Source organism: Pyrgilauda ruficollis, unplaced genomic scaffold (assembly GCF_017590135.1).
Source record: "Pyrgilauda ruficollis isolate IOZ18807 unplaced genomic scaffold, ASM1759013v1 scaffold27, whole genome shotgun sequence".
Classification (NCBI taxonomy): Eukaryota; Metazoa; Chordata; class Aves; order Passeriformes; family Passeridae; genus Pyrgilauda; species Pyrgilauda ruficollis.
The window spans coordinates 233,313-245,849 of record NW_024524044.1 but is presented as its reverse complement, the minus strand read 5'-3'; the positions used below and the strand labels follow the sequence as shown (position 1 = coordinate 245,849).

Below are 12,537 nucleotides of genomic sequence, written 5' to 3'. Positions count from 1 at the left end.
CTGAACTGTTTGAACATTTCTTAGAATTAAAGACGTAAGATGGATTTTTTCAACAAGTAATAAATTTGCTGGTATTGGGATTAAGCTGATCTAGGTGAAGCAAAGGTGCCAACACTTAAATAGCAAGCAGTAGAATAATTTTGTGTTTCTTTTCATTAAGTTGAAAAAGAAGACAAATAAGTAACTAAAAATTCACAGGTTTAGTGAAACTGATTTTGTCCTGTGTAGGGGCTATTACTTTCATGACTCTGGGACAAGACAGCTGTATGATCAGAAGGAGATCATCTGTTGTTCTCACCTGGATCACTGCAGCACTTTCATGGTCATGTAGTATGCTAGCATAGAATTTTCAGTTTGCTCCTGCATTGTATGCAGTTTTTCTCATAAAATAACTACAAATAATAAAAGAAATCAGTAAGTCAATTGGAAGAACAAGTTGATGTCTAGCCTACATGTGTACTTGTAATTAGCCCTGTAAGAAATTTCAGAGGAGCAGTTCCCAAGGGTGACTGAAATAGGCTCCTTAGGGTGCTGCCAAGGCGGAATTTCCCATCAGTGCTCTGACAGAACTCACAGTGACAGCACGTACTGCTGGCTGCTGGGTTTGTTTAGGCCAGGTCACTCCAGCTTTGCAAGTTCAGGGGAGGCTTAGAAGCATGGTGTGAGCTTGCCAGTGGGATGGGTGTTTGAACAAAGACACATGAAATAAGTGCATTGGATGACAAATCCAGAATTCTGCTGCTGGTTTCTTGTGTTCTATCCCTGCTAAGGACTAAAAGCATAAGCTAAGAGTATTTGAATGCTGGCATTGCTTTTAATGTTGGGAGCCTAGAGCAGTGTGTGAAATCAAATGAATGTATTTTCTTGGAAGAATAAAGCTTATGCTCTTAGCTGGCAGATAGATGCATCTCTAGGAGGCAGCAAGTGGGCTGAGCAGAACTGAACTTGCAAGATACCTCTTATTTTCCTAAGTTATACAAAAGCTTTCACATCCAATTTTTTTTTTTTTTTTTTTTTTTAAGCAGTAGCCTTATCCTGTAAAGATCTATTTTCTTCTGACATTACAATTTCACTTACCACATTGTGTTTTTGGGTTTTTTTTACAGACCGACCAGCTACACGCATTTGCTTAACACTTCCTGCTTTAATTTAATGTGCTTTTATAGTGCCTTGTTTTTTAAAGACAAAATGAAGTGTTTTTAGAAGGAGGAAGAATAAAGTCACAAACCAGCATTTATTATATGTGAGGTCACATCTCAAAATGTCACCATAATTGATTCTTGATTTTTACTTGTTGAAAAATTCTGGCTGCATAAAATCATACTGAAACAGATTTCAGTTTTATGTGACCTTATAGGTCCAATCTAGCATAAGTACTCATACAGCTCTGAATGGAGCACCATATTAACATGCAACAGCTTTGTATATAACTTTTGTGTTCAGTCAAGCCTTTAAAAATATTTTGGGTTAGGCCAAAATTTCTAGTATATGTTTCAGTGTTTCAGAATTTATTAGACGAAAATAAAAAGAGGAGGAGAAAAGAAGTAATTATTCCTCCATGCTAGATACAGGAAACAGCTGGAGTGAGAACATTGAATTCTTCGTTGCCCATGCATAGCTATCAATGTCTTCTTGTAATGGGATGCCCTGCCAGCTCTGATGTAGTTTGTTGTGAAAGATCATTCCAAAAACTTTTGCTGTCAGGAAATAATCAGGGTGGTGTAACTATTTCAAAAATGTTGGCAGGTATATGGAATAAGAGTTTTGGTGAAAAGTTGATAGGAAGTGGGACTTCTTATTGTTTGCTTTTCCCTTTTTTGGTGATCTGATCTAATGGGTGATATTTTATGGGGCCATTCTTCAATAATCAAGAGCAGAAGGAACTGATGTTATTTGAAGAGCCTTTGATAGCTTAAGTCATTTGTTTGGCAATGGGATGTCTAGGGTGTTACTAGCAATGTGTGTCTAATGGGATAACGGACAGAGCTATCCCCTTAAATCAGATAATCTGTTCTCAAGGCATATTGCTAAATAAAGAAGGTAATTTGTTTCAGTGGTTTATCACATGTTTAACAAAAATTAACTGCACATGGTTGACTGTGGTGAGTTATGCACATTTCAGATGACCATCTTTTGGGCAACCTAGTGCAGCAAATGGATTTCACAGTCCTATGGCACTGGCAGATGGAATTGAGATCCAAGGCTGGTAGAAATAAGTAGTGTTGCCTTTTATTTTGTATATATCATTATCCATGCAGCAACACTGCCAAATAATTAAGGTATTTGAAAGAATGCCAAGAGAAGGAATCAGATTTCTTTCTTGAGGTATTTATTCTAAGTGTAAAAGTGCCACACAAATGACTGGAGTTGCTGGAAGTTTTTGAGATCCATAGGCCCAGGCCTTAGACCCTCTGACACTTTCATTTGAAGAAGGTTGGCGTTTATTTGGGCTTTACCCTCAGGGGAGCACAGGGAGCATTTTGTGCGTGAGGACCTGAAACAGGTGCCTGTGTGCTGGCAGCACGGTGGTGCTTGAGAGTGGACAGGGTGACAGCCCCAGATCCCCTGTGTCGAGGGGCTGCATGGGGGATGGTCACAGGACCCTTGCTGATCGTTTCCACTGTTCTGCTGAAGAGCAGGTTTCAGGCACAGCATTACCCTCTTTATTAAAGGTTAACCCCTCTGTGAAAAAAATTACTTGTTTATGCAGTGTAAAGCTGACCTGGGACAGTGATGTGCACAAGCAACGCTTTGATATATATATATATATTTTTTTTTTTTTTTCCTGAGGAATCCTATTATAAGCCCCAAATGATCACTATTTATTCATCAAGAATAAACCCTTATTTATTACTTCTATGTAGCAGATTCCTGCAGATGTCCTGGTCTTCTTTCAGAAGATTATATCCAAAAATCTAGCTCCCTAAAATTGACACTGCATCATGTTTTCAAGGACTACAACTGTTCACAGTCTGTAAAATGCATCTCATAAAACTAGATGCAGCACTGATATCTCTGACTCCCAACATGAAACCCTTGGATATGAGCAGTGGTATAAAGCCACCCGAGCTCTAGCTTTTGGATCTCTGCCTTCTTCCTTTCCACCCTACCTCTGAATCCTGTCAAGAGGAGACAAGCAGCAGGCAGTGCACAGGGCTGTTTATTAGTCTGTGCTAGTTCAAAGAATTCTGTTTGCTTCTAGGAGAAAATTATATTATTAAAGTATGTTTAGAATGGTTCTCATTTATATAGCTCAGCATAATTTTACCTCCCCTTTACTGCATGCTAATCATTCCTACTGAGTAAATTCATTGCTCATCTCTGTTCATGCTTGATTACCTCCTCAAGGCAGCATAAAACAGCTATGATCCTTAGCAATGTTACTGATACACACAAGTGTTTCACCTGCTGCTTTATTTGTCCATACTTACAGTTCTGAGCAGTTTGGTGATCTGAAAGCAACTCTTTCCATATGGAGGGAAACTTGTACACCGATTTGCAGACAGTTCAGCTTCACATAAATGTGGCACCACATTGGCCAGATCTCCAAGCACAAGACTTAATGCCCAGTTACCAAGCTAGTCAGAACTAGTTCTTGGAGTTGTTTTTTTTTTTTTGTTTGTATGATATTAATTTTACAGATATTGGTAGGTGATGTTCACTGTTTTTAAGCCAAGCTTTAGAATAAAAAAACAACCCTGTGATTGTTTTTCTCACATAGTCTTCCATTCTGTAAGTCACAGTGTCTTGCAGAATACTCTTTAATCACTTCAATGTTGTACAGAAAATATATGACCAGGACAGAATTTTTTTTTTTTTTTTTTTTTTTTTATTAAAAAGAACATTTTTTTTCATCAATTTGATGAAAAGGGGCAATTAACATTGCTCCTTTTTATTTAACATTGCTTCTTGTTAATTAACATTGCCAAAGTAGGTTTGCCATATAACAAATATAACAGCAATGAAAAACTTTGTATGCAAATAAAAAGGGCTAGGTTGAATTCCAAAATATTAATATGTAGAACTGTAATCACATCATCAGCTGAAAGGTTCATGTGTTTTTCTGTTCCTTGCTCTGTAAGGAAAAGACTTCTGTTCTTCAACTCTCAAGTGAAATGAGAATATTGGTCCTTCTGCATTTTAGTCAGTTGATTCTCATGAATTAAGCAGGCATGATGGAGAAGAAGGGAAAATAAAGCATTTTTAGTCTTGGATCTTTAAGTCTGAAAAATAAGACAGATGCATTTATATATCATGACTGTGTATTTTGTGCATGCAGCCTGAGCTCCATAAGTGGGTGATAAATAAGGCTTCATCCTGTATTCCATGTTTCCCTTTGTTCTTTCCAGTTTTTTGGAGAGCATTCACACAATGGCTTTGAAGCATGTCAGCAAAGCCAGTTTCAATAAAGATGAAGTCTTAAGGCTTATCCTGGCAGAAGTAACTTACATCTGCTAAGTGCCTACATAGAGACTTTTTTAACTATTGCCAGACTGCTGACTGTGCTGTGTGTCAGTCTTGTGATGTTTTATCTTCTGCATGTTTCTGTCATTACACTCACTATATTGCTCAAGCAAAATCTTTGATACTAGTCATGTTTATTTGGCTAAGAATCTCCAGTGTCAGATTATGTCTGTAGAAGTAAAGTAGTGAGTCTTAAAATGTCTTGCTGGGATCAGAGCCAGAAGATTTGGGATGACTTTGAAACAAAGCTGCACAAGATGTGGCCAGTAAAATCTGTGTGGTAGCTAAGAAAACTTAATATAATAACTGATTTTAGTGGTGTAGCTTTCAGTGCATCAAAATATGCCTTAGCTATATTAATTTCTCTTAAATCTGTAACAAATTCATAATATTATGTCGCAGGTAACCAGGTTTGGCACCTGCAATCAGTAGATAAGTCCTAATTAGCGTGAAAGATCTCTGGCTTAATAAATTAGTGAAACCACAGGCTTAGAAATGTCTGTAGAATCTTTTCACCTCTCCCTCACCTGCTGAGATACAGGTTTTTGGACACCTGTAATCTTTCATCTGGCTGAGTAAATTTGTTAAGTTGGGTGTGACCTGGTCTGCATAACTTCAGTTTAATTGGAGCTGCTGCCCCCTCTGGCTTTTTGCTTAACAGAAAGCCTTAGAATGCTTCTCCAAAAAGCAAGAGATCCTGGTTGTGATCTCTGCCTGAAAAGGATTGAATTTACCTCTCCAGATACTTGCCCTTGTTACTAAGGCAGAGGCTCTCCTGTGTTAGACCAGCATCCACCCATCCTCCTCAAACAGAGCTTGGTGCCAGCAGGTGTATAGAGAGTTGGGATTATCCCATGGTGATCTGGTGTGACACTAGTTCCAGGGAGCTGTATCTGGAATATTGGTCCTGCCCTTTTCCAGGTAAGTGCTTGTGACAATACACAAGAATTTCTCTCTTTCTTCCATAGTCTTGTGTCTTACATGACACTTTGTTTAATGATACTTGCATTTCTAACTTCATAGTGCCTTGACTTTGGGAGGGGAGATAGCAAATGCTGTTAACCAGGAAATCCTCGAGCTAGGACACTTTTTAAAATGTGTAAGATTGGGTTCCCTGATTGAATAAATACCAACACTTAGGGTTTTCCTCCTCTGTGTTTTAAGTCAAGCTGCAAATGTTACCTGGAAGGTGGTTACGGGTCCTGGTGCCCACTGTCAAAAGGCCATGAAGGCTGGATCTCTTGTAGGTGGAGGAATTTATTGTTCAAGATGCTGTCTGTTCTGAAGTTGACTGTGATTGTCCTAGAATGCCTGAATTTTGTAATTCATTGTCTCAGTTCACAGATCAGTAGCCTACATTTGGTTGGACTTGATACAGGTCTTTAGAGGTGCCTGCATTCCTCTCTATTCACTGAACTAAAATGCAAATATTGTGTTTAGAGAAACAGGTTATGTTCCTTCCAAAAATCACTTAAAATTCTAGAAGTTCAATGTCTGTGTTTTAAAAAGAAAAATGGGACTTTTATTTTTCTGGGACCTAAAGCATCTTGGGGTTTTTTTTTGGTGAAGTATATTATTCTTACTAAGACTTCACAAAATGCTTTCTGTCCTAAAGACCAGGAAGAAATAAAACAAAATTGTATTTGAGAAGTGGTGAAATTTGTGTAATAGAGTAAATAGTGAATGGCAAGATTTTATGGACAGAAATTCACTATTTGATATGTTGACTGAATGAAGTCTTACATCCATAAACACGCAAAATATTATTTGATACTTTTTTGATACTTGTGTAGCACAGCATTATGAAAAAATTCTAAAATGCCTTGTTTTCTAAGAGGTGGGGGTCTTTAATCTGACACAAAAACTCAGAACTTGCTGTGGATGCGGCTTTAGATGGACCCAAGCCTCTAGGAGGGTCTTCCATCTGCATTTGCTTGGTTTTGTACTCACACAGAAACCAGACACATGTGCAAGTATAATGCTGCATTGTTTTTGTGAAAATATGTATGCTCACAGTGCTTTTATCTAAATAATGAGGGAAATGCCAAATGTAGCTGGAATATGACCATCAGATGAACTCTCCAACTAGTTTATTTGCAGAGCTGGTGTATTTGACAGTGCATAAGGCAGTGTCATCCTTTTCAGTAAGTCTTTTCAGATTGTGAGTCACAGATCTTGGTCAGCAAGGTGCTCCCAGTAAGCAAAGAAAATCGATGCTGTGGTAGCTGGAATGGCACAAGGCAGATGGGGCAGAAGTAACAGTGTGAGAGTATTTCTGAAATGTGACCCAGCATGAAAGAAGTCCAGCAAGAAGAGAATGTGTGAAGTGGAAGTGGTGAAAATCATCTTCTACCCTGTTTTTTTATGCTACTTCTACCATGCTGGGTGTTTGTTTAGGCAACTTAGGGTTAGGTATGATGAAAGAGGCTTCAGAGTCTTGCATGCACATGAATGTGCATAACCCCTGCTCTCCCACTAAATATTTCTATTTTGCTCTGACTGTGGGGGATCTCTACAAAAGATGGATCACTGTAGGAGCAGAAGAGAAAGAGTGAAGTAGATTGTGAAAGAAAAAGGGAAAACGGGAAACTTTACAATTAAAGAGTACAAAGCACCAACCTCAAGTTTCCACAGAAGTACTTTCTAGTGCTTTCTCATAAAGATGAAGTGTGGAAGAAATGGAGGGCATGGAGGAATAGGGGACACTGAATTGTCAAATTAGATAATCTTTACACACTGTTATGAACTGTGATAGGTAAATAAGGGGGAACAGTACTGGAGCAGAACTATGATAGCTGTACTGGGTCTGCAGAGTTAGGCAGTTGCTCAACTGGCAACTCAGAAATGCTGTTAGGTAGGAAGGATTTTGGTTAACCTGTGGAAGAGCTGAGTAATGTAAGAACCTGCAAGATCCCATAAATGATGTTGCTACCATGGGCACAGATCCCTCGGCATCCTGTGAAGGCCTGGTCACACCCATCTCCTTCAGAAAGTGTCTGATCTCACCCCTGAGGTATAATGTGTCAGAAATTTGGCAAGTTGAAGCTTAGCATCTTCCTAGATGCCCTGTTTGAGCTTGACTTTGCTGCATGTTATCTTTCTCTTCCTTTCCATGAGTATTTTTGGGGTTTTTAATGCTTTAAGGTAAACCTTGCAAAACAACAAGACTTAAGCATCCTTCTGTCTTGCCCAGCAGCCAGAACAGTGCAGTTTTATATGTAGCTGAGGTTGTAGGTTTAGAGGAAACTTTTGTTCGTGTGAGGTGTTCATTAAACACTTTCAGGAATGCATTAAACAACTTGTCTAACAGCTGTCAAATGATGTTGCTTTCATCCCCTTCCCAGGAAGAGAAGGGCATATGTAGGGGAGTGTTCTGTTTAGGAATTTTCCAAATAATTGCATACACATATATTTACATGTCAGTGTCTATTTATGTTAGAGAAGACAAGATCATAGAAATGTATCTTTATTGCTGAAGGTGCAATAAAGGTTTTGTGTGAAAACCCTTCTCTTGGATCTTTGCTCTGGGAATGATCTTGGGCAGCCCTGTGCTTTCTCATCCATTGATAAGCCAAATCTCTATAACAACTGCGCTGTAGGTTGTGTACCATTGCCTTGGTCTTGGTCCAAGTCTGTCTTAGAAATATGGTGAACTTGATGGTTGCTGTGGAGCTAGGTACCCTAACCTGGTGAACTATGGAAATCTGAGAGCAGGAAAGGCATTCTCCAATGACTTTCCTTAGCCTTGTCAACATAGAGAGCAGAAAAGGTCAGAAGCTTCAGAGGGGACTTTAGGATGTATTAGGGAGATCTAACCCTTTGACGTTCATGTGATCAAGATGAATGGGAATAATTGATGGCAAGCCCAGCTATGGAAAGCTCTGATGAAGTCCTGAGTTTGCTGCTTAGAGCTGAAGGATGTGCGAGGAAGCCGAGTCTCTCACAGCACATGCTGCTGGCACCCCAGAAGCTCTTGGCATTTTCAGAAAGTGAAAAGAGCCTTCTTCTGCCTTTCATGAAGGTTTCTCTTTATTGTGGTTGAGACAACCTCACAGTTAGAGGAGTTGACAGCTTACATGTGTTGTGTGAATGCAGAATCTTCTTAAGTCACTGAACTGATTGTTGCAATCCCAAGGATATGTACTCCAAGGGCTTTGATCTCTTCTTTTCCTTAATCAGCTAGTTACATTTTTAAGGAGTAGGTAATCACTGTTGTCTATAATTGGAGGTTGAGTGAAAAAAGCCTTTAGTGTCTGTCAGTGCTGAAATGCTCTAAATGAAGTAATTATTCAAGGTTTCACATAAAAAATTAATGATCCGGTTTTTAAGAAGCTGTGAAATACAGCAGTGTGTTGAATGGGAGTATGCTCCTCCTTAGAACTTTTGAATAGGAGTAGTAAGAAGCAAGTACAGCACTGTGCTTTCCAAATGCTTTGAAAATAGAAGTGATAATGTTAAAAATATATTTCTTTGGTAACTTCTCTCCAAAATTAAAAATTCTGCAGCATTTAAAACCATACTGTTATGGAAAAACTACTTTTTTGATGTGGTCACTTCAAACCACCAACTAACACTATACTTAGTAAAATCAAATATACTAAGCAAAGTTCATTTGTTACTAATACACAGACATTTTGGTAAGTATATGTCTTGTTTGGAATTGCAAATGTAATGTAATTTTACAACTTTGTATGTAGACCCAACTTGATTGAATCACAACTGCTGCAGGAAAGGAGTGCAGAATGATTCAACACCATTTCTTAATGCAAATTATTCTGGAAGGCATTTTCTTTATGAAATATTGTTGACAAAATAAGTCATGGCTGCTATGTTTATTTACATAGAAAATTTATACATGTTATTTACAGGATATGTTTTTACATATTTTTGTCTTTGAGGAAAATATTTGTCTTTCAAGTAGCAAGACTGGGAAATAGAGAGGGAATGGGAGAAAGGACAGGAAAAAAAATTCAGAACTGTTGGCATCCTGCTGATTTCTACTTAGTTTTTAAGTATGGAAACTTTATTTGGAGGTCACTGTATTCCAAACACCTGTTAAATGGTTTAACAACTTTAAAACTGGATAACTTTTGATTCTCTGTGTCTAGAAGAGGTCACCTGATGTGGGAGAAGTTTTGAAATGGATGGCTGGAGAATATGAGGTTTTTTCCTCTTTTTCTGTCTTTCCCTCCCTGGAAATGTTTGGAGCATCCAACATTTGAGAGACCCAGAGTCTCAGAGCTTGCTCATCTGTTTCCAAGTACAGTCTCTCAATCTTGCATTTGTTTCTTTAACCACGCTGATCAAGAGGGTAGATATCTGAAGTCCTTCCAGCAGCTTGTGGGAAGAAGGCATGCTATTTTAAATGGAAGGGATTTGCTGTCTTGAGTGAATTAAAACATCTGGATCCCTACACTTCTCTGTTACAGTCTGATTGATTTAGGCTGGTCTTTGGCACATGGCAAGCATGGAGCCATATGGTCTTCATGCTGTCAGCAAGATTTTTGAGCAAATACCTCTGCCTGGCCCCCAGCTTTCTCTGGTAGCTGCTACTGTGACCTAAAAGATAAATGTTCCAGGAGCTTTCAGGCTGTTGTGCCCTTCTTGAGCAGATTAGCTGCATTTTTTTGAGGCGTACAATGTCCAGCATTTGGACTAGAAAGCTGAATCCTTCACTTCCCCTGCAGTGCTCAGAGCCCTGATCCAGATCAGATGCCTTGTGCTAGTGCCAGATGTGTCGCACCACTTTCTACCTTACACTTTAAGTCTATAACTTACACTTCTAACTTGCACTTACATTGCATGTTGTTTTTTTAAATTTCTCCGTAAAATCTCTTAAGTGCTCGGCATAACCGGTTTTTAGTATGCTCTGTGTGATTATATGGAAAACTGACTGTTTTGAGAAAATTTTAAATAGAAATTTACTTTCTAGTAACCAAGGGAATGGTGTTAATACCATTATGCTCTTTCTAGCACACCTTTTAATTTTTTTTCTTTGAGTGGTAGGCAGAATAAGTATAATATTTTTCAAAAATATATGGGTTCTTCTGTGTTTCCAAATACTCAAAATACCTTACTATTTTTTAACAAGTCTTTTTAATGATTTCTCCATCTTTCATTTTCATTTAAAAATAGAGCAGGGAGAGTCTGGGTACCAGGAAGAATATTTATATTTTTTTTGATATAAAAGAAAAAAAAAACTGGAAGAAGGAAAAATGGTTCATACAATTATTTTTTTAAAGAACTCTTATTACTGCTAGAATTTCTCATTAAATAAATGTAGACCACTGTTTTCAGCCTTCTTTTCTAAGTTACTGAAGTACTGTGCCCTTGTGCTAAGAGTGTGGGGTTTTAATATATTTTTTGTTTCCTCCTTGCTATGAGGTAATGGAAATCTAAAGGATCACTACTCATCACTGAGCCCAGAGATTGAATCTTCTAATTAGCACTAACCATGGACAATATTTTAAAGATTAAAGAAAACAATGGCATTTCAGAATCCTTTTCAGAGAGTGAACAGACAGTGCTGTTAATACCCTAGCAGAGCTACTTAAGAACAAAGTTTTCATCCGATTCCTTAAACTCATCTTATTGGTTAGAGCCCTGCAGTCCATTACAGCCATTCTGCTGAGGGCATTACCGAGTGTTTCAGGGATGTTTAGTAGAAAATGAAGAACTGTATGGGTACATTATTGACTTCTTGCATTGCATTTGTCTCTCTCTTTTTATGTATTTTAAAACAAAAAAAAAAAAAATAACCACTCCTGCTTTCTTAATCAGAGTTGCTACTTAGTGTATAAATACCCTGTCCTCTCAAAGAACTTGTCTATTCAGCTTTGAGCCATTAAAGATCTGTTCTGACAGGAAAAGCCTGAACTCCATAATCCAGTTGCTAAGTTTTTCCTTTGATTCATCCACTCAAGAATGAAATGAGACTTAAGAGACTAATGGACTGGATAGAGAAATGTGTAGTAGACTACTACAAAGCAGTGGAGTCCAATTATAAATTGCAAGTACCATCACTGGTGCTGCTTTTTCCAATTTTAAATGAGTTGAGCTTTCCCTGAATTCATGTATTGTGCATTTTACCAATAAATAATTGGCCAAACCAATGGATGATGAAATGAAACCAAACATGATGAATCCATGTTACTAAGTAGGAGAACAATGGTAAATGATTTTCACTGGCCTGTGTCAAGCTATCTGCCTGATGTTTTACTTGTTTGAGTGCTGATCTTGTGTTCAAAGCACTGCAAAAAGCCCAACAAACCAAAAGTAGAACCTAGAGCACACAGGACACTTAAGTTGAGATTCATACTGCCTATGGATGAATATCTCAACATTGTCTCATTCTCCAGGTATGGAAGATGAGTTAGACATAATTTTTTTAGCAAAGGTGATTAGTTCAACCTGAAACATTTCACTTAGTGATGTCTGAGTATTCAGCTGAAGCAAGTGTTAGTGATACGTCTTAAACTCTTTGGAATTTTCACATGAACCAACACATTTTTAGTGCTTTTTAGGTTAGATTGTTGGGCTAATGCTTTTTGTGCAGAGGTCTTCACTATTTAAAGCCAGAACAAACCTTACTGAGTCTTGTGTCGTTCCCGAATGAATAAAATTTAAGAAGAAATAATATAATTTGGTTTATTCTTCTTTGTATATTATGTCTCACATGGGTCTGATATTCCATTCTTCTGGAATTATATAATTCACTAATTAAATGGAAGCTCATAATATGTAAAATACAACATAAGTACAAAGAGAGAAATTCATGTACAAAACTGGGCTTAGAATCTACCTCCTATGCTGTGGTACTCCTGTTTGAGGTGGCCTGCTCCAACTCAACAGTCCTAATGTTACATTTCTTAATGTTACGTTTTTTATTAAACTAACCAAGCAAAATAGGCATACAACAACAAGGCCAAGCTTTATTCCATGTTTCAGATATTTCAACTGCTAAATTTTGAACATTGTTACTCAAAATCTGGCAGGAATTAGCATGAAAAAGGATGCAACTTGAAATGCTCCAGTTAAACCCTCCCTATTTAGGGACTAGCTTTGAAATCACTT

The 12,537-nt window shown here is 37.9% G+C and overlaps 1 protein-coding gene across 1 annotated transcript in view; it reads left to right on the top strand.

Moving 5' to 3' along the window:
* Window positions 1-12,537, top strand: part of LOC121355792 (PDZ domain-containing RING finger protein 4-like) — a 229,291-nt gene that overhangs the window by 6,928 nt on the left and 209,826 nt on the right.